Genomic DNA, 21,551 nt, shown 5'->3' with positions numbered 1-21,551 from the left:
TCTATCGCTATCCATCTTTCTCTCTCTAGGATTAGGACTAAATTGAGTGGGTGATCGATTTCAAATTTTCAATAATTGAGTAGGGCTATATTGATTCTTTTTATTGCTCTTGGGACTTCTCGAGGTCGGTGTGACACTTAAACCGAAGTTTGGTTGGATATGTTTTTTTTTTTTTTTTTTATTTTTATTTTTTATTTTTAATTTGGTGAATAGGTTAATCAAAGTTGGATTCAAAGGTATAAAAATTTGGAAAAAACAAATTTGTAGATCGATTTTAGTTACCAATTGACTTAACGATAAGTGATATAAAATTTTAAGAATGAAAGAGATTCTATTTTTATTAATCACTGACGAGAGTCTTGTTTATTGACATATGTGTTTTTTTTTGGCTTGTATTACAGTTTGGAATGCTAGATTATGCTTGATTTAAAATTGTTTTTAGGGATTGGTTAAATTATGAAGTTACCTAATATTCTAGAAACATTATTAGGACAAATTGCATAAAATTCTTCTCCACTTTCAATTTTTGGCAAGAAACTCTCTTAAAGAAAAAAGTTCATTAAACTCCCTGACCTATCAAATTTGTTTTAAGAAAGATTTTCATTTTAAGTTTTTATTCCTTATTTATTTTTAAAAAATTAAACTTTGAATTTTTTAAAAAAATTACACACCATTAAAGTTATGTTTTATATTGACAAAATAAAAATGTTCACACCATTAAAGTGATGTTTTATATTGACAAAATAAAAATGTTAGGTTCTTATTCCTTTTTCATTTTAAGTTTTCTTTTCCTTTATATGTTTTTAGAAATAAAAATTTAAGAAAAAATTGAAGTTACCTAATAATCTAATAACATTATTAGGGCAAATTGCATAGAACTATTCTCACTTTCAATTATTGGCAAGAAACTGCCCTGAAAAAAAAAAAAAAAATGGTTGGCATCAAACCCCTTAACTATCAAATTTGTTGCAAACCGATGTTATAATGAGTAAAATGTACTCTATTCTCACTTTATTTTCCTTTATATGTTTTTAGAAATAAAAATTCAAGAAAATTTTGAAAATTTGTTTCAAGATATTTTCATTTTCTTATAGATGCACCATTAAAAAAAATCAATTTATTTTCAATAATACTATGCCAAATGAGTTATGTTTTATTAATTTTAATTTAATATTAAGGGCACCATCTTATTAAATTTGTATTAAGGGACATTTAAGTCATTATAACACCACTTTGCAACAAATTGAAAACTTAAGGGGGGGTTTATGTCAACTTTTTTCTTTAAGGAGGTTTCTTGCCAAAAATTGAGAATGGAGGGGAATTTTATACAAAGTGTAACTAATTCTGAATCGAGACAAGGTTGAAATATTTTAACCCCAGTAATAAAAACTAATATCCAAGTCCAACCCGAGTTTGTTTGTTTGGTTGGCCTGCAGAAGTTGCACCCCTATCATTTTTGCAATCCATTAAATTTCAATTTATTTTTTTATTATTTTAATTTTTATTATTATTATTATTATTTTAACACAATTATCTTTTAAAGTTATCCTCACACTCAATTATCCTAAAAACTACTCTTCGCTTTTGAAGAATAATTATGTAAAGTTTTATGGAAAATAAAAAAATTATTATTATTTTATGCGCCTAAATAGGACCGGCCCTTGTGCTGTCGTGATATAGTATTTTTTTCAAAATAGAAAATAACAAAATTGTCATTTGAAAGTATTACCCAATATATAATAATTCTAAAGAAAAATGATACTTTGGCCTCCCTATTTCATAAACATACACATTTTCAACCATTAGATGATTTAACATGCATGTATATCCAATTAAAGTGGGTCCCATGTCAATCCATCTAATGATCCGAAAACTTCTGTTGTGATATAACATGCATGTATATCCGATTAAAGTGGATCCCATGTGTCCTAAAACTTCTGCCGTGGATTCATGTCAACTCGTCTACTGAGGGATACTTGTGTCATTTTCTTCGTAAGGAAATTAAGTGAAGTGGCAATATCAATTTACTTATTCCTATAATACCCTTAAATAGTAATTAATACAAATGACCTAAGTAACAAAATCATTCTCAATAGGTGTCGTTTTCATGTTTCTAATGCGCTTTCATTCTTACGCTCCAAGCTTGCTCTTGCTCAAATTCTCATTACTCATGGCTTAATTCTGCTCTCTCACGTTTACGCTCATACTCTCAAATTCGCTCTCGCTTCCACTCCAACTTTATACAATTTAGCAAATGACTTTAAAAAGTAAGACATAAAATATATTTAGATCAAAACGTACTTATTATTATTTTTATTATTATTGAAAGACAAATAAGTATTAACTTTTTTTTAGGAACAATAAGTCCTACTTTTGAGGTTTTTTTCTTTTTCTTTCATTTAAGGGTTAAACCACTTACATTTTCCATTTATACCCATACTAAATTTAAGTAAAATTTTGTAATTATGAATTTATTCAAGAATTAATATATAATCTATTTTAAAAATATATTCGGTAAGTTTTAGTTACTTAATAATATATTCTGTAAGTTTTAGTTACTTAATAATGTCGCATTATGAGTTTAAATAATAGTTAATCTAATTTAAATTCAATTAAAAAACTCAAATGTAGAATACGGGATTTTAGTACAAAAAAATAATTATTCTATAAAAATTACTAAAATGATTTATTTATTTTTATGTCTAATTTTGTAAAGGTATGTATATATGAAAGTTTGAGTTTAAATTTTATATCTAATGTAACAAGAGTTTATATAATTTAGTAAGGTTATAAATGGAAGATTTAGTGATTAGGACTTAAATAAATAAATAAAAATGTTAAAACTAAGACTTATTGATCATTTTCTGAATTCTTGAAAATAATTTTGTGTAGGTTGAGCCCTTACTTTTTGAAAAAGTTTGCAAAAAAAAAAAAACTAGGGGTGCACACGGTCTGGTTTGGACTGGATTGGGAGTATTTTAAAACCAAACAATTTATAACGGTTCTATTATTTTTGAAACAAGAACAAACCATAATATTCAAGGAATCAAACCAAACCAAACCACAAAAACCGGTTTGGTTCGGTTCGGTTTGTCGGCTTCAGTTGATTTTCTTTTTTATTTTATTTTAATTTTGTGGGGGCAAAGTTTTAAATATATATATCAACTAACATTGATATAATACGCCAAAAAAAAAAGAATTTTCAAAAAGAAAAAAATGAAAGAAAATTGAGATATATTTGAAAAGGGAAATTTGACTTTTTATAAAAGAAATTTAAGGAATTTAAAGAACAAAAGAAAGAAAGAGGGCATGTGAGAATTTTAATTGATTTAGGTTTAGGATATGATATACATATATAAATATATATTATATAACATAGTAATGATTCGGTTCGGTTCGTACTGGTCTGGTACAGCACGACCTTAAACTAGGACCGGACTAAAAACTTACAATTTCATAATTTTGGGTTTAGGACAGGACCAAACCGCTATACAACTAACCCAAACCGTCCAATTCAATATGGTCTGATTCGATTTTTTGGTTTACCCAAATTTTTGAACACTCCAAAAAAAACCCATCAATTAACTTCCCAATATGGAAAAAAAAAAAAAAAAAAAAAAACTTCCTAGTAGAATATTTTGGTTAATTATGAAAAGTCAACAACACATACGTGTGAAGTAGTATTTTATGCTGTCGTACAATTTAGGATCCAGTGCATTTAAATAGATAGGACAATAGTTACTTAATAATTTTAAATTAATAGTGTAAAAAATTCGTAAAGTAATTAACATTAAGTTAAAGATTTATTGGATTCAATAGTTAACTATTATCAAATTGAATGTTTTAATTTATATTTAATTTATTTTGAATTCAAATTTAAAATGACTAACTCGAATCTAAACTAACTAAAAAAATGAATCAATATTTGTAACCGATTTGTTTAATGAATTGTAGGTAGGACAGTTATCCCAATGAATCATTTTGTTTTTACACTGTCAAGAAACATGCTCGTACCCCATTCATAAACACATACTTTTTGTTCCACACCCGAACTCTAATCTCTCCCATCTTATTTGAATTTGAATTATATATATATATATATATATATATATATATATATATATATATATATATACAATTCATTAAAGAAACATGCTCATACTCCATACATACACATAGCTTTTGTTCTGCACCCAAACTCGTACCTCTCCCATCCGTTTTGAATTTCTATATATATATATATATATATATATATATATATATATTTGCTTGAAATTTGGCAATATTACTTCAATTTTTTTAATTTTGTAGGTAATAACTAACCAAACAATATTTGTTGATTGTTGTAAACATTACCCAAAAAGAAAAAACCGACTCACTAGTGACATTGGAACCTGTCACGTGTTTAATAGAAATATTTTTATCCAAAGTACCTAAAAAAAGAAATAAAGAAAAAAAAAAAACCCTTTACCAAATAGGAGGGAACATCTTTAGTTTTATGTTAGAGATCCGATCGATCCAATTTGAACCAAAATTAGGTATTATTTTATAGAGCGTAGTTAGTTTACTTCATCTAACAACATTTTAGGACTTTTATTTATTTATTTATTTTTTGAAAGTTGAAGCAAATATTATAAATAAAATGATAAGATTTTACATATGGATGGGCCACATGATAAGGCCCAAACCAAAAAAGAAAAAGGGGGGAACATGTCCAAGAGCCCAATGGAACCAATCAAAAACTCTCCAGTAGCAGGCATCAAGGCCTAGGACATCATCAACTAACAAATGACTGTCCTCTGGTTAAATGATGCATGATGCTCTGAAATATAGTTCATTCAGAGCATGAGACATCAATGGCAAGGTGGTCGTGGTGAGAAATATTTTATTGCTCCAGTTGAATTGATGACAGGGTATATATCATCAATTGATTAAATACGTAGTGATTGGACAATTAAAGTAAAACATTTGTGTTTATGTGAGAAGATAAAATTGGTTAATGACACGGATGATGACACGGATAACGTAGTATAATCTGTTCAGGAAAGTCTTTCTCGTGATTGTGGTAGTCAGTTGATTTGGATTGGCAAGAAATGATGGGGAAGATCCCAGTCCATGTAAACACTCAGAGAACTGTGGTTCCTCTTCCATGTAATGCTGTTGAGATTGCCCATAGCTAATTGCTTCTGTGATGACATAGATTTTCCTTTTTTGTTCTTATGTATGTGAACTGCTTCCGAATCATTTTCCATCATAAAAAGGGAGAGAAGGTGTGGATATATATATATATATATATATATATATATATATATATATATATATATATGGAATCCTATATCGAGGGGGGAGATGTACTTGTTTTAGAGTGATTTTGATTTTAAAAGTCTTGATTATGCTTAATGTTTAATATCTCATATTTTTATATAGTAGCATTAATTTCCTTGAACAATATTATATATGCTTAATTGAGTATGTTTGCCATGCATGTTTGTGTTTTGTAGGCAACAGAGAATCTAATTTGAAGTTAATCAAGTGATTGATCGTTCGGATTTACATAGATTGTTTCAATTACGATTCTAGTGACTTCAAAGGTGCGATTGATTTCCATATGAACGCATTCTCTATATTGATTTCTGAGATAAATTAAAGCTCACACAATAGATCTAAAACTCAGAAATGCCCATCTTCAATTGCCTCTCCAGAGTCTCACACAATGCAGCTCCAAAACAGCTCTCAAGGCTCAGCAGAGGGGCGCACACAACTCTCAAGAGGCGCGCACACACAACTGCTACTACAATGGTGTATATATGTGCTGATGCAGACGTGTTTTAACACGTTGATGCAGCCCTAAAAATGGATGGAATTTGAAGAGTGAAGGGGTGAACCTTATGTGGTTTGATTTGAGTTTTAGGGCTTCCGTCCACTAAGATTGGTGATTGGTGATAGATAGGGACATTTTGGTATTCCTGAAAATAAAGAATTCCTATAAAGTATTATAGGGCCTCCACCCGATGTCCGAAAATAATAAATATAAAAATAAAGAAAAATGCCGAAAAAAGGGACATTACACTTGTTAATGGCTAGTAGAGCTTTGGAGGGCCTGGAAAATTGGAAATTGAAGACCTAGGTCTTCCCCGTTCATAAAACCAACTCCTTTCAAAGAGAGATGGCAAATTTACTCAAAAGCTGTTGTCACTATTTTGGTAACTTTGGGGCTATAAATACCCCAGGTTGCCATATTCAATGATTCATCCCATTCACAAAAAGCTAGTTGACACTAGTGATTTTTTACAAGGAAAAACCTCAATGTGAGGTTAAAAAACCTCCAAATTTGCCCCCAATGACCTCCCGTTCAAACCCTAAATCCTAAAACCTAAACCAAACTGGCTTCAACATTCTTGGAGCTCTAGAAATGCCTCATTCGCAATCATTTCTAATCGGAGAGGTCTTTTCATGAGTTGTAATGTGTTCATAGGCTGAAGGGTGATGAAGTAAAAGGTATAAAAACCAAGGATCGATTTTATTTTTTTTTAACTTCTGTGAACCGCTTCTTTCCGGAGATCAGTTTCATCATCTTATTTTATTATCCAAATCGTATAAATTTATTTATTTTAAGTAGGTTTTGAGTATTTTTATTTCTTTTACATACACGTAAGAGGTGAAATAGAATAACCCCGTTGAAGTATAATACATTCTACTCCTCTCTTACTTTTATAGTCTTTAAACAGTTATAGTAGTTAACCAACAATTAAGACAACTTCCTTTTTAAATTCAAACCCTTGAATTTGAATTCAAGTCCAAATCAACCTCTATTAATCTTATCCTCTTTCCATAAGACTGTATTATCAACACGTGACCTCCAACAACTTATCTCCAAATATTTTATTTGTACTTGTGACACGTGGCTGAATAAGAAAAATTATTTTTGGGGTGCAAACAATGCCCCCAGCTCTTTAAAAATGCGATCGGGTTGATCGTAATTTAAATCGGCCACTAAGAATCGACTGCTCTAAATCAGCCACTAAAAATTGACCGTTTTAAGATTCGGCACTATACCAACACTTGGAAAATTTACTTAAGAGCATTTTTAAGTGGCCGAACCTCTATCCAGTTTTATTCTAATTCATTAGCACCTTCTATAACTTCTTTCGACCGCTCCAGATTTGCTTTCGACTGATACTGAATTTAGTAACAAATTCGGCCTTTTGCATTATAAATTTGCCTTTCACACTCTAGCAGTCCTTAGGCTAATTTTACTATATTACCTTGTTGTTGCCAAGATCAAATGGAAATTCTTTCGGCCTCTTTAGCCTTCTTGAGGCCGAATGGTTTGCCCTTCATGGCTCAGATAGTCTATTTGTCATAGGGTGCTGATTTTGTTGTTACCTTTCTTGTTGGAGAAAGAAATTTAGTGCTGCAAGCACTCTTCAATATAGGGGTCGATCTGGTGTCCTCATCATCTTTTTCTTCTTCCATTACTTTCATTGCTAGCTTGCTCTTGCTTAGCCATTATAACTAGTCATTTCTCTTCTAACCTCTCGACCATATTCTCTTCGAGGCCAATTTTCTTTAGTGGTTGGCTATGTGTAGAAGCAGAATTCATGTTGCGTGCATCCATTATAGGAAATGGATCATTACCCATCCCTTCTTGCTTCTTTCTCGGGAACCTCAACAACCTTTCTTCAAATATATTATGAGGATTTTGTTTAAACATTGGGTTGAAAGATCTCCAATAGATTTGTTGGTTCCCCACTTCAACTTGCCGCAGATTAATATTTTGGTTAATTGACGCCTGAGCAGGCTGAGGCACCAACTTCTTTTGAGGAACTACCCGAGACTGATATTGAGTCTGAATATGCCACTGAAACTGAATTGACCTTTGTTGCGGCCAATGGTCAATTTGTTGCTGAAGCGGATGATATATTTGTTGGTGCAACTGATAATACTACCTTCGTCCCACAATAGAGGTCCATTTATAGAAATTGGAGTTTTTAAGGGGACATGCAATTAATGCATTGTCCCCTTTTAAAATTATCAAATTGTCCTTTCTAATTTAAATATATATAGTTGCAAAGTTTGAAATTTTTTAAAAAGATAAAGGATAATGATCGAAATATAAAGGAAAGATGTTTTGACTTTTCAAAGAGGACAACTAATTTGGAACATGTAAAAATGAAGTAATGGATTACTAATATGGGACGGAGGGAGTACTAATTTTGGGGCTGACATACTTGCGGATTGTGTTGATAAATTGGATTGAGGGGTTGTGAATTGATGTTCTGATCAACCTCTATGATCGGTTGACACTCTGCTGGTAATTGTTGTCGCGGATGATTAGTATGTGATTGGTTAGCCTGGGGTTGAAACTGGCTATATAACTATTGTTAAAGGGGTTGAAACCCTTATTGCCACTGTTGCTGATGGTAATAATTCTGCTACTCAACTGGCGCTGGAACCTGTTGTTGTGTATCTAACAACAGTTCACTTGCATTTGGCTGTGCCACAACATAATTAAATCTTGTTGATAAAACGGCCAGTAAATCATTCAAATTTGCCAATGTATTTTGTATTGGCTTGATTGAATTAAGCAAATTACGGTTAGTAATATCCACACTTTGTGCCAAAATTTTGACACTTTCAGCCAATACTTTATCACTCGGTTGCTGATTCACTCCAAGTTCAGCCTTCCATTCTTGATGAGAAGGCTGGTGATCAGGCAAATTTTGAAATCGCGAATGGAAAATCGCCATGAATCAAAATTTTAAATCGCGAATGGAAAATCGCCATGAATCAAAATTTTCAGAATTTCAGCGCCTTTGATTTTCCTAATTTTCAGCGCTTCTATTTTTTCTGATATGATTTTTGACAAGCACTTCAGCGCTTCAGATTTTCAGCGTCTCTGATTTTCGACACTTTAACGCTTCAGATTTTCGACACCTTTGTTTTTCGACACTTCAGCGCTTTAGATTTTCAGCTAGCGCCTCTGCCTCTGATTTTTGATAATTTAGAGCTTCAAATTTTCAGCGCCTCATATTTTTGACACTTCCGGGAAAGTCCTACCGGCCATGCCAATTGTTTGGCTCTAATTTTTTTTATGGGGGTGTGCCAGAGTCTATTGACTCAACTTCAAAATAGCCAAACCTATCCTATTTATAACCAAATAAAAGAAATCGGTCTTTAGAGAATTTCAGGCACTTGTAGAAAAATTAGGATTACCACTTTCCTTTTGGGTTCTTCAATGCCTCAATGAAAGAACTTTAATAATAGAAAATGGAATAGATGAAGGGAGCAAAGAGAACTAACTGCACAAGTATTTATGAATCCCAGGAATTTAAAAATAACAGATGGACAAAAGGCAAGCGTCCAATCTCTTATTCCATAAATAGAATTCCAATACAAAGGTTTACATGTAAGGGAATTGTAATTAAATTAGAACTACTCCAATGAAAATACAAAGAAAGAAAAATACAAAAAAATAGAAGTAGAAAATACTACATGATGAATAATGCGTTGCATGTGTTGGGTGGAGTACCTTTTCTACAGGCTCCTTCTCTTACTTTTAAGACAAATTCCTTTTTAAATTCAAACCCTTGAATTTGAATTCATGTCTAAATCAACCTCTGTTAATCTTATCCTTTCTCCATAAGGATGTATTATCAACCCGTGACCTCCAACAACTTATCTCCAAATATTTTCTTTATACTTGTGACACGTGATCGAATAAGAAAAATTATTTTTAGGGTGCCAACCATATGTAGTATATTTAATTCAAATATTTGACCAAAAAACTAGAATTAGGCTTCATCCGCAAAAGATATACTCAGAAACTTATAGAAAAAAGAAAATGATCATACATGTGATATATAGAAAATCTGGTGCCAAGTTTATATTTTACATGAACAAATGAATAAATACAGCAGAATCAACAAATAGGTCAATAATGAAATTGTACAAAAAAGCATATATATATATATATATAACAGATCGAATACATAAGATATATAGAGTGAGATCTCTATATTTTATATGATCAATTCTTCTGGGTGGTCTTGTGATACTTTTCTTTGATCCATTGAAAGCCCAAAGAAGTCCCTTCCTTCACCTTCTTCATTCCATTCAAAGCCACCACTTTTGTCTTCTCAAAACCTTCCCCAACTTTCTTTCCATATTTGGAAGTCCCACTGCTCTTCTTGGAACCCTGATCAGGAACTGCGTCTGGGTTGGGGTCCCACTGATCAGCCCATGATGCATGAGAAGAACTGTTTCCTTCCATCTGATCAAATACACTTTGCTTAAGGAAAATGATGGAGTAGTAGAGAGACAGAAAGAGAGGCGTGCAAGTATTGGTATACGAATTATGATGTTTTTCTATGATGAAGTAATATCTATATCTATCTATACACTTATATAAGCAAGTTGGTCAAACGTTCAACAATGGCATGGGTTTTTCATGGGTGGATGACATTATTTATTAACGCAGAGCAATCTGGTTAAAGACCATGATACCCCTGCTTTCGTCCATTCCAAATCCCTTTGGCTACATATATATATATATTTTCCTAAACGAAATTTCATTATTAAACCACCAAACTTAGACATAAAAAAAAAAAAAAAAGTGAAGAGAAGCAGTCCTATATTTAGAGTCTAAAATAAAATGATAGGATGTAAATTCAAGTCGTCCTTTTATTATATGATTATAAATTTAAACAACCTTAGAATTAACTAGATTGATTATTGAAAAATAAAGTTTTAAATTTTGATTCCTCAAAAAAAATTGTTTTCCTGTTGAGCTTTTAATATACTAACAAGGGTAGTGAGGTAAATTCACGACTTTGATTCAGCAGAAAAAAATTGTTTTCCCGTTGAGCTTTTAATTTGTGTGTTCATATACTAACAAGGGTAGTGAGGTAAATTCACGAACGATGCGTATAGGAAGACTTTGATGCCTTCGGACGAATCATTCTCGGGTTAGGCGCGAAATTTCACGCGGCTTCTAGAACTAAATAGTCAAATGCGGCATCTATTTTCAATTCAAATAAAATGACTCGTGAGTGGTGAACCATATATATGTAAATAAAATAAAATAAAGGAAAAAATGAAAAGGAAGGTGACGAAGGAGGATTAAAAATTTGTGTTTTACAAAAATTGTTGGAAGGAAAGGAAAGAGAAGGGAAGGGTTTGGAGTTAGGCTGCAACTGGGGCGGGCTAACACAGCCCAATCCAACCCCAACCCATAAATTTTGAAATTTGGACATACAATTCACAAATCGAGTTCACGTTCGGGTTGAGTTTTGTCAAAACCCAGACATATTCAGGTTGGGCTCGGACTCAACCCGAACCCAACCCAAAACCCAAAATTTAAAATAACAAAAAAAAAAAAAAAAAATCTCCTTTCTCTTTCCTCTCCTCTTTCTCTCTCTTCTTTCTCTTTCTCTCTCCGCCGCCGGCGTCGCTCGCCCTCAGCCATTAAAGAACCTTCCAGATCTGGGTTTTAAAATAAAAACATGGATTGCTACCCTGTACATGAAGATGTCTCTGTTATCACCAAGAAGTTTCTTATAGAGAGAACAGGCTTGAGCCAGAGGTAGACGAGCCAGAGGTCATCGTCTCACTGGCAGAGAATGGCTTCAACTGTCGAACCATCCACTGAAGCAACTGGAGAGAAGGGTCTCGACGGCATCGCCGTAAACGGCCATGGCCTCCTATTTTGGCTCCAATCTCGCCCCACTGAATCAGGGTATGCATATACATATATGCCTCCAACAGCAATCATCTTTCTCAAAATCCCCAAAAAAATTCTAAAAAAGTGACTCTATATATGACATTTTTCTTAATTTGTATGGATAAGTTCAGACAAGTAGTACTTGTTAAAGAACCAGAGAAGCCAGGGGATGAACCAATCGATGTTACGCCGTAGGTAATAAGTTTTGAACTTTTGATTCTTGCAGACAGATAGTGAGATACCCCTCAGATCCGAGACACGGGTTGATTAGGCCCAGGCCCAAACCCGAGGGAATATCAAACAATTAATATTTTATAATGAACACGGAATACAAAATAAATTAAGAAATGAAATTAAAGCTGGAAGGAACTAAAAATAGAATCCGCAAAATATTATAATTATTAAAATCCATCAAACCCAAACTCCAAAACTCTATCAGTTTACAACTTAGGAATCCATCTCTAGTGGACCCCTATTAAACATCCAAACGGAAGATAGAACAAATGTAATAAACGTTCAGAAATAAAACTATAGAGAGAGCCTTACATCGTCGGAAGAGTGAATAGAGACCTCTGCTCAGCACGAATACGTCTAAGCCTGGAACTGTCGTGTACCTGAAAAATAGAAGTGGGTCAGGCCCACGCGCAAGTTCTATACTACTACAATCCAAACAGAGGCCCGATACGCATGTACATCCTAAACAATTCAACAATAGCTAATAGTCCGTAAATATATATATAGTCACACTAAAGGACTCTCACTGGACTACAGGCCGGTCTCAACCTGAATAGAGGTAACATGCTAAAACGCACACGAAGTGGGCATATGTACCTATACCTAAACAGGGTACACCTCCAACCATCGTAACCAGCTACACATCCCGATGCATATACGCTCCCTAGCCATCGGTCCTGAGGCTCAAGCTCATACCGAGGTACCATAACAGTATATATATAAAATCCATCCAAAATCCCTGGTATTGCCGCTCAACAAGTAGTTGCCATGACAATACAAATCCACGGGACTTAACTTTTAGTTAATCCCATCCTTATTCCAAGTAGGTGGGTAATGGTATTGTTTTAAAAACCAAACCCATCCTTAGTATGCCACCGTCCCATACCGGTGCCTACTTTCCAATCCTCCAGTAGTCAATAATACCAATAAATCAAGTATATATCAACTAAATTCCAACATCCAACATTCAATGTTAGCAGTGATAAAATAAGCATTGATAAACAGGGTCACAACAACAACATATACATGCCCAATTTAAGTTGTTCCCTTTAGTCTGATATAAAGATAGAATTAATTAAAACTTCCATTTAACACCTTACAAATGACATACAGATATGTAGGTTATGTATCACAAAATCCTAACCTCCACAGTTGATACTAACTATGATAATGTAAGCATCAAAACAATATTCACAGTATGTATGTAGACATGCTCAAATTATAGTGTTCCACAAAACCGATCTAGTGTTAAACTCAAATCCTCCTAGTATTTAAGTTCCAACAGTTGCTATTACAGAAGTTAAGATAGCTATCATCTAGACCCATCCTTTTAATAATTTATACTAGCAGTGGTAAGGAAAAACGTGAACCACAGAACCACAATGCATCCACAAACATGCTTAGTCTAGGTTGAACAAGCATACAACACTATTGTAACTACCAGTTTCATAGCAAAACAGATATCATTTTAGTTTGGTTTAATCTTCATTAATCCTGGAATCATTTAAGAGTGCAAAGAGTATGAAGCCTAAGGGAAAGAGTAATGATAGAATCTTGCCTCAGAAACTTTTGTTCAAAGTTTCAACGTCGTCTTCTTAAAAAATCTGGCGAGTTCCAAAACTCGGTTACTGTTCACGGGTACGAAACACTATTCCCGAACTCAAATTCTGATCTCCACCGTTCAGATTGTGTGACACTGAGTCGTGAACCTATCCTCCAAATTTCAGCTCGATCGGACCAAGGACGAAGCGGTATCATATGTTTGATGAAATCTGGGCAGAATGGAAAAAAACCTGTGCGACCCAGTTACTGTTCACGAGTATGAATCACTGTTCCCGAGGTCAAACTCTGATCTGCACCGTTTAGATTGTGCGCCAATGAGTCATGAACCTTTCCTCTAAAATTCAGCTCGATCGGACCACGGACGAAGCGGTATCGGATGTTTGATGAAATCTGGGCAGAATGGGAAAAACCTGTGCGACCCAGTTACTGTTCACGAGTACGAATCACTGTTCCCGAGGTCAAACTCTGATCTTCACCGTTCAGATTGTGCGTCACTGAGTCGTGAACCTCTCCTCCAAAATTCAGCTCGATCGGACCACGGACGAAACGGGATCGGAGCTTTGATCAAACCTTGGCAGAATGTGAAAAACTGCGTTTTTCCTTCTCCACTTCCACAAAACGTGTGCTTTGTTTAAAAAAAACCCTACACAGACGTCTACCTTATAGTTATAGAGTTTTTCTAAACCCTAAGTTCCTTTAAGTCCAACTCACAATCCTAACCGGCTCATCCAATTAACGTAAAAACCTACGACGGGTATAATATAAAACCCTAATTTATACTGTAATTCCAACAAATAACTAAAAATAAATATCATTTAAATAAATTAAATCACCACAAAAGAAAACAATTAAGCACCTAATAAAAAAAAATAATGACACATAATCAAATAAAATGCACTTAAATAATAAATTAAAAACCATTAAATACCAGGAATATCCTTTTTAAAATTAGGGGTATTACAGATAGATAACTGAAATATATGGGTTTTGAACTTCTGATTCTTATCGATTTTGTGACTTGCAGTTGCACAGAGAGAGATATAGAGGGGGCAATTTTAGAGATGAGAACGAGAATAGAGATGGAGGCGATTAGGGAGGCTGAAATGATTTGCCCTAAAAATATATATATTTTTAATAATAATATAATCAAATATATATAATATACATATACATATATATATATATATATACATATATAATATATATAAATTTCTGGAATTTTTTTTTTTTTTTTTAAAAAAAACTCAACCCGTCAACCTGACCTAACCTGTCTGAAAATATTCGGTCCGGGTTATAATCACAACCCATGTTAAGTACAATTCGGGTTGGCCCAACCCAACCCGATTTGGGTTGAGGTTGGGTTAGGACTGGGCTGGGTTGGGCCAACCTAACTTGTAGCGCTAGTTTGGAGGGTTAACTTGTGTCTTCAACAGTAAATTTCATAACCTCTCAAAAATGGGAGGAAATGAAGGGAAAGGGAAGGAGAGGCTTGGTGTGTGATTTCAGATGCCAATCTTGCCCTTGATATAGGTTTTGATTGAACTGGAACAACGGCGATGGAAACTGATATATATATATATATATATATAGCGGCGATATATGGAAGCTTGCGACAGATATGGGTTTTGATTGAACTGAAACGGCGGAAGCTTGCGACAGATATAGGTTTTAATTGAACTGAAACGGCGGCGATGGAAACTGATATATATATATATATATATATATATATATATATATATGAAACCTTGCAAAAGATATGGGTTTTGATTTTCTGAACAATCTAAAATGATATGCCATATGGGTTTTGAACTTTTGATTCTTGCACACAGAGAGAGAGAGAGAGAGAGAGAGAGGAGTCGGGAACGAGAATAGAGATGGAGGCAAGATTGGGGGAGGCTGAAATGATTTGCCCTATTTTTTTTTTCTTTTCTTGTGGCCCATCAGTAGAGGAGACTATATGTGTGTGTGTGTGTATATATATATATATATAATAGAAATGGAGGCGAGATTGGGGAGGCTAAAATGATTTGCCCTAATTTATTTATTTTTTTATTATTTTTTTTCTTGTGCAGTATAGGAGAATATATATATATATATATATATTTATATATATATATTTATTAAAATATAAAAGAGTATAATAGTCAATTTATTAAAATAATTTCATTTCCTTTCTTTTCCCAAACATGATTATTGTCCTTCCTTTTCTTTTCCTTCATTAATCAACCAAACACAATACCAAATTAAAATTATCCTTCCATTCCCTTTCCCTAAGAACTAATGTTATCCTTCCCCTTCAAACCGACTCTACCAAACATACCCTTAGTAAGTAGGATATTGTAATGGGTGGGCGCTAATTTATTTATTCAAAAGTTTAAACTATTGGATAATAATATATATTTATCTATTTATAAACACTTCAACCCTCATTCAAATTCGATGTGAGATAAGTTTCACTTGTAACATTTTCCCCCACCCGAACCCGCACAACGCCCTCGTTGTAGTCGGACCACCTTGCATACCTAGGGATAGACTCGGACGCTCTCCGGGCCGAGTGCTTGGCGTAACACCGGATTAAGAATTGGGTCTGGCTCTGATACCAACTGTAACAGGTGGACACTTGCCTATTTACTCAAAAGCTCGAACTATTGGGTAGTGCTGCATACCTACCTATTTATACACACTTTAACCCCCGTTCAAATCTGACGTGGGACAAGTTTTATTTGTAACAGATACCAACACAAAATCCTAGGCCAATATGGCATGAGACAAGTTCGGGTTGTGCTAAAATCTGATGCATGATGGTTCAGAGCTTCACGTCAAAATTAATTACTCTTTTTGTCTCGAATTAAGTGTCGCATTTGGTATTTGTGACTCACAAAGGCGACATTTATTTCGGGATGGAGGGAGTATTTATGTGCTTCATACAAAAATTACCCAAACTTTTGTTTATACCTTTTTATCTTTTTTGTTTATTTTTTTTTTTTAGACAATTTTTTATTTAGGTGCTTCATACAAAAGTTACCTAAATTTTTGTTTCTACCTTTTTATCTTTTTCCTTTATTTTTTTAAGACAATTTTTAATTTTTTTAAAAGGACACAAGGACTCAATGTCTATGTGAGTGAGTTACATGATTGCATGTGTTTTTGCTCGTAAAAAATCACATGACTTGAATGCACTAGTCTTCGTGAATATTAAATGTATAACATTTACTTAGAACCATAAGTTGGATTTATTTATCAACCAATCTGAATAATAACGGTGTTTTGAAATTTCTAAACATAAATTTTACCATTGGTACCTTTGATGTTGGGCTAAATATTCAAATAATTGTGATATAAGAGGAAATTAAACTATACATTTGACTTAATGGGGAAGAAAAATGATACGATTTCAAACACGGGTCAAACGACACCAAACAACATAAGGCCTATTGCTTATTCGATTCAAAATTCAATGTAATGTAATATTAACGTATGATCCTAATATAAATTTGAATTTCAATTTATCATCATTTATTTATTATTAGTAGCATATATATATTTATTTATATATATTTTGGTTTCCTTATTTTGTTTTATCATTTAAGCCCATCTTTTAATTTTATACCGTATTAAGGCAGTTCCAAGAATGGGTTAGTGTCTGATATCAAATTAAAGTGATACAACTAGAGGGCCATTGCAAGTCATTTAGAGAGATCGTGTTTAACCCTAACTCGACCTCTAACTCTATCTACTCATTCCGTGCTCAACTCAATCATTATCAAAATTTTAAATTCAAAACCAAATTTTAAACTCAAACTGAGATTTTGGATTAGAAAGTCCGATTAATTCTCGTTACTCATATTGCCAATCTTCACACAAAAAATTTAATATGATATGAGTTAGTTTTATACGTATTATAATACTCCTACGAACAATTGTTTTGGAACTTGATGCAAATTTTTAAAAATAATACAAACAAATTCATAGGAAATTAATTCTCATATATCGGATTTGACCTGAGTTTTATCTCCAGCCCGCCTAACCCATTCGGGTTGTAGCCCTAATCCTATGTGGCAACACACTATTAAGCTACAAAGAGGCAAGTTGGCGAGACAAGAAACCTAGCCCTGTTTGGCTGGGCTTCCAGCAACCTCAGAACAGGTTTCTAAACTTAAAAGGCCCGTTTCAAAAAAATATCCCTGTTTGGTAACAAAAAATTAAACTGGACTTTGAAGAAAATCTAGCTCCTTGAAAGCCCGTTCTGAAAAGCAGCAAAAACTTGCTTCGTAGATGGCTTCTCGGGAATCAGGTTATTGATGAAGTGATAAATTTTTAATTACCATATTGCCCTATTTTTAAATTGGCGGAACATAAGCTAGAAGATGTTGAAAGTTAAAACCTACCAATGACTCCCATTTGATCTAAAAAATTAAGTATTAGAAGAGTTATAAGATTTGTAAACTCTCATCCAATTCAACTCTTTTAAGAATTCTGAACAATCACTATCTCTCAATATTACTCTGATCATTTTAGATATCACGTTCACTTAATTCTAAAATTAGGGTTCTATTATAGTTATAAAGAAGAATGAAATTGGGTATGGATACTTTTGCTACCATCTCTATGTATCATTTTATGTTTAATTTTTTCCCCCTTCATTTTTTTTTTCCTGTGTTCCACTTCACTACGTCAGCCATCAATGGAAGTATGAAAAGTTGAGAGCATCAACAATTGAAGTATGAAAAAAATTGACACCACTAATTGTTGCTCCATCATTGGTGATTTCCACCCATCACTTTAATTATCCATTTTTTTTTTCTTCCTTTTTCTCTTATTGTTATATCTCAATATTAAGGATAAAATTGTCAAGTTAAACTGGATTAATAGTTAAAAGAACTTCAAAAAATGCACTCACCAAACAACTTTTATGTTTTAAATCTCTTCCATCAAATGCATTCTACAAAACTCATTTAGTAGAAGGAATTTTAGAATCAAGAAGTTACCCCAACAGGCCTAGTAAGAAGACTAGCTCAAGGCGTGAGAAGAGCGAAAGAATGAAACCCTCAGTTGGATTTGCCAAACAAAGGTATAGACCCCATATATGATGCCCCACCCCTCTATTTTAACTATTTTTAATCAATTGAACTCTATAAATTTCATAAATAGGAACAATAAAGGTGTTTCAAGGACTCCATAATTACTCCAAATGTGCTATTTTATGATTTTAATTCATTCCAAATTGATTCCAATATTTAATTATGGAATGACCCCTAAATCGAGCCCTGATTTTTTTTTTTTTTGGGTACTCGGATCTTGGTCCTAATTGACTTCAAGGAGTTCAAATGACTTCAAATCCAACCTTTAGGGTTTCATCATATTTCAATATTTCAATTTATTCCTACCGTTGGATCGTGCAATTAAGTCCAAATTAGGCTTAAATTATGATTTTGATACCCTAATTTTGATTATGTTGGCATTTAAAGGTCACAATCTCTCATCAAAACCAACCGAGTGGTTCAAAACATCAATATTAATCATAATTCATTCTATTAATTGTACTTTTAAATTTTGAATCGTTCTGCTGCCTGATTGAACTAATTTTGAGAAATCGTGAAAGTACGACTTTTGGGCCCACATTATCTATTCCAAAAATTTTAACACTTTATCTTCTCATCATCAATAACTCAAATTAATACTTGGTGAGATTCTATTTATTTTATTTAGAAGCACTGAAGTTTCCCCTCTGGATCGAGTTACTTTCATTGTTGGATTGAATTTAGGTCACTAGAGTCGTCTGATCGTGGGTACAGATCCTTGAACTCTCAAATCTTCATCTTGCCATCATCAAATCCTAAAATTGATGATTCCATCATGAAATTCAGGTCATTTTATGCAAAAAGATTTTGAAATTCCAAGAGCTAGCTCCACGAGGGCACAAATTTTAGTGATTTTTTTTTTTTAAGTGGGACTAATTTTTCTGGTTTCTAGTTGGCCATAGACCTCTATAACAAAAAAAAAAAAAAAAGAAAAAAGAAAAAAAAAAGAAAAGAAGACCTGCATCAGCAATCTGAAAGGGTCTTGAGCCTCCTTAACTTCAATCCAATCATTCTAAATCATAAACAATCCATCTTCTTCCAAAATCAGTTTCCAATTCTCCATTGAAGGCTAAAGGATAAGATGATCCCCTTTTTTTTCCTTGAATGTTGGAAATTTTTATTGATTCATAAAGAAAAAGGTACAGAAGATAAGTGCATTTATCAATCCACACAAGAGAATATACAAGAAAACTAGTATCATCCACCTTCAGACCCACGTGTTTGCCTTATTGGTCGGATAATATTGTTAAAATTGGTGTGGGTAAAATTGGTGTTGAATAAATGATACGTTAAAACCATTATTTTCATAAATTTGGTAAAATTTTCAATACGCTTAAGGTACGTTAAATAGTATCATCCACTTTTAGACCCATGTGTTTGCCTTTGTGTTAGGATACAGTCCTTATTTTGCCAAAATTCTGACAAAACTCAAAAATGAACATTTTTGTATAATTTTCACAATCACATTTTCCAAAGGTTTTTATGATATTTTTATGAAAAATATAAATTCTGAAATTTCAATTTTAAGTCCCAAAAAAACTGCACCAATTATTTCAAAGCTTTTTTTTTTTCTCCTGAGAAACTGTCAAAAAATTCTTTAAATTGTGGTTTTTGAAAATTTCAAAAAACATAACATTATAATAAACAATTCCAGCACTTTTTCAACTTAAAAACATTTTGATAATCATAGTTTTTTTTTACCCTAAAGGTCTTTTCAATCCAAGTTTTATCCGAATTGCGACAATATCATTATTTTGCATTATTTTTTGTACTTTTTATTTTTAAGTTGATCCACGTGTCCAACATCACAATTAATCATTTTAGGATCATTTATAATCTAAAAAATCACAAAATATAGTTTCATCACGTTCCTATGCATGTTAAGCAGAGATCTACCAAAATCACCAAATGACCCTTTTTGCTCCTAGGGTTTTAGTAGATCTAAAATTTGTGTTTGAATGCTTTGTATCTTAAAGGTAATTGTAATTCAAATATTTGACCAAGAAACTAGAAAAGGGCATCATCCACAAAAGATACTCCGAAAATGTTAGAAAAAAAGAAAAGAAAATCATCATACATATATATATATATATATATATATATATGGCGCAAGTTTATATTTTACATATATGAACATATGAATAGATATAATAGAGAATCGACATGTACTATTGATAATAATGAAAGTGTACAAAAAGCATATACTAAGACAGATTAATATACAATCAATATATATATATATATATATATATATATATATATATATGATCAGTGATTCTGGGGGGTCTTATGACACTTCTCTTTGATCCACTGAAAGCCCAAAGAAGTGCCCTCCTTCACCTTCTTCATGCCATTTGAAGCCACCACTTTTGTCTTCCCAAAACCTTCCCCAACTTTCTTTCCATATTTGGCGGTCACGCCATTACCGCGCGCGCCATTGCTCTTCCTGGAACCCTCAGGAACTGTTTCTGGGTTGGGGTCCCACTGATCAGCCCATGATGTATAAGAACTGTTTCCTTCCATCTGATGGATCAATACACTTTGCTTAATTTCCTTCACCTAGGAAAATGATGAAGCTAGTAGTACTCTTTTACACACACACAGAGAGACAGAGGCGTGCAAGTAATGGATATGATGTTTTTCAAGGTTATTAAGAGTTGATGTTGGAAGCTCTATATCCTTGTATCTATGATACATCTATCTTCTCTCTCTCTATATATATATAAGCATTGTGGCGGTGATAATCAACCATACATTTGGAATTTGGTCAACCTTCAACGATAGCATTGTGTTTTACATGCGTGGATGATATTATTTATTAGAGAAAGAATATTTTGGTGGTTAAAGACCATAATATCCCTGCCTTTCTTCCATTCCATATTTTTTCAGTGTCGGAATGATGAGATTTTAGCTGGTTTATATATATATATATATAACAAGTGTTATATTGT

Source organism: Cornus florida, unplaced genomic scaffold (assembly GCF_030987335.1).
Source record: "Cornus florida cultivar Cherokee Brave unplaced genomic scaffold, ASM3098733v1 CherokeeBrave_3.0.0_Hap2_Chr11, whole genome shotgun sequence".
Classification (NCBI taxonomy): domain Eukaryota; kingdom Viridiplantae; phylum Streptophyta; class Magnoliopsida; order Cornales; family Cornaceae; genus Cornus; species Cornus florida.
Note: the sequence above shows the minus strand (reverse complement) of the source record.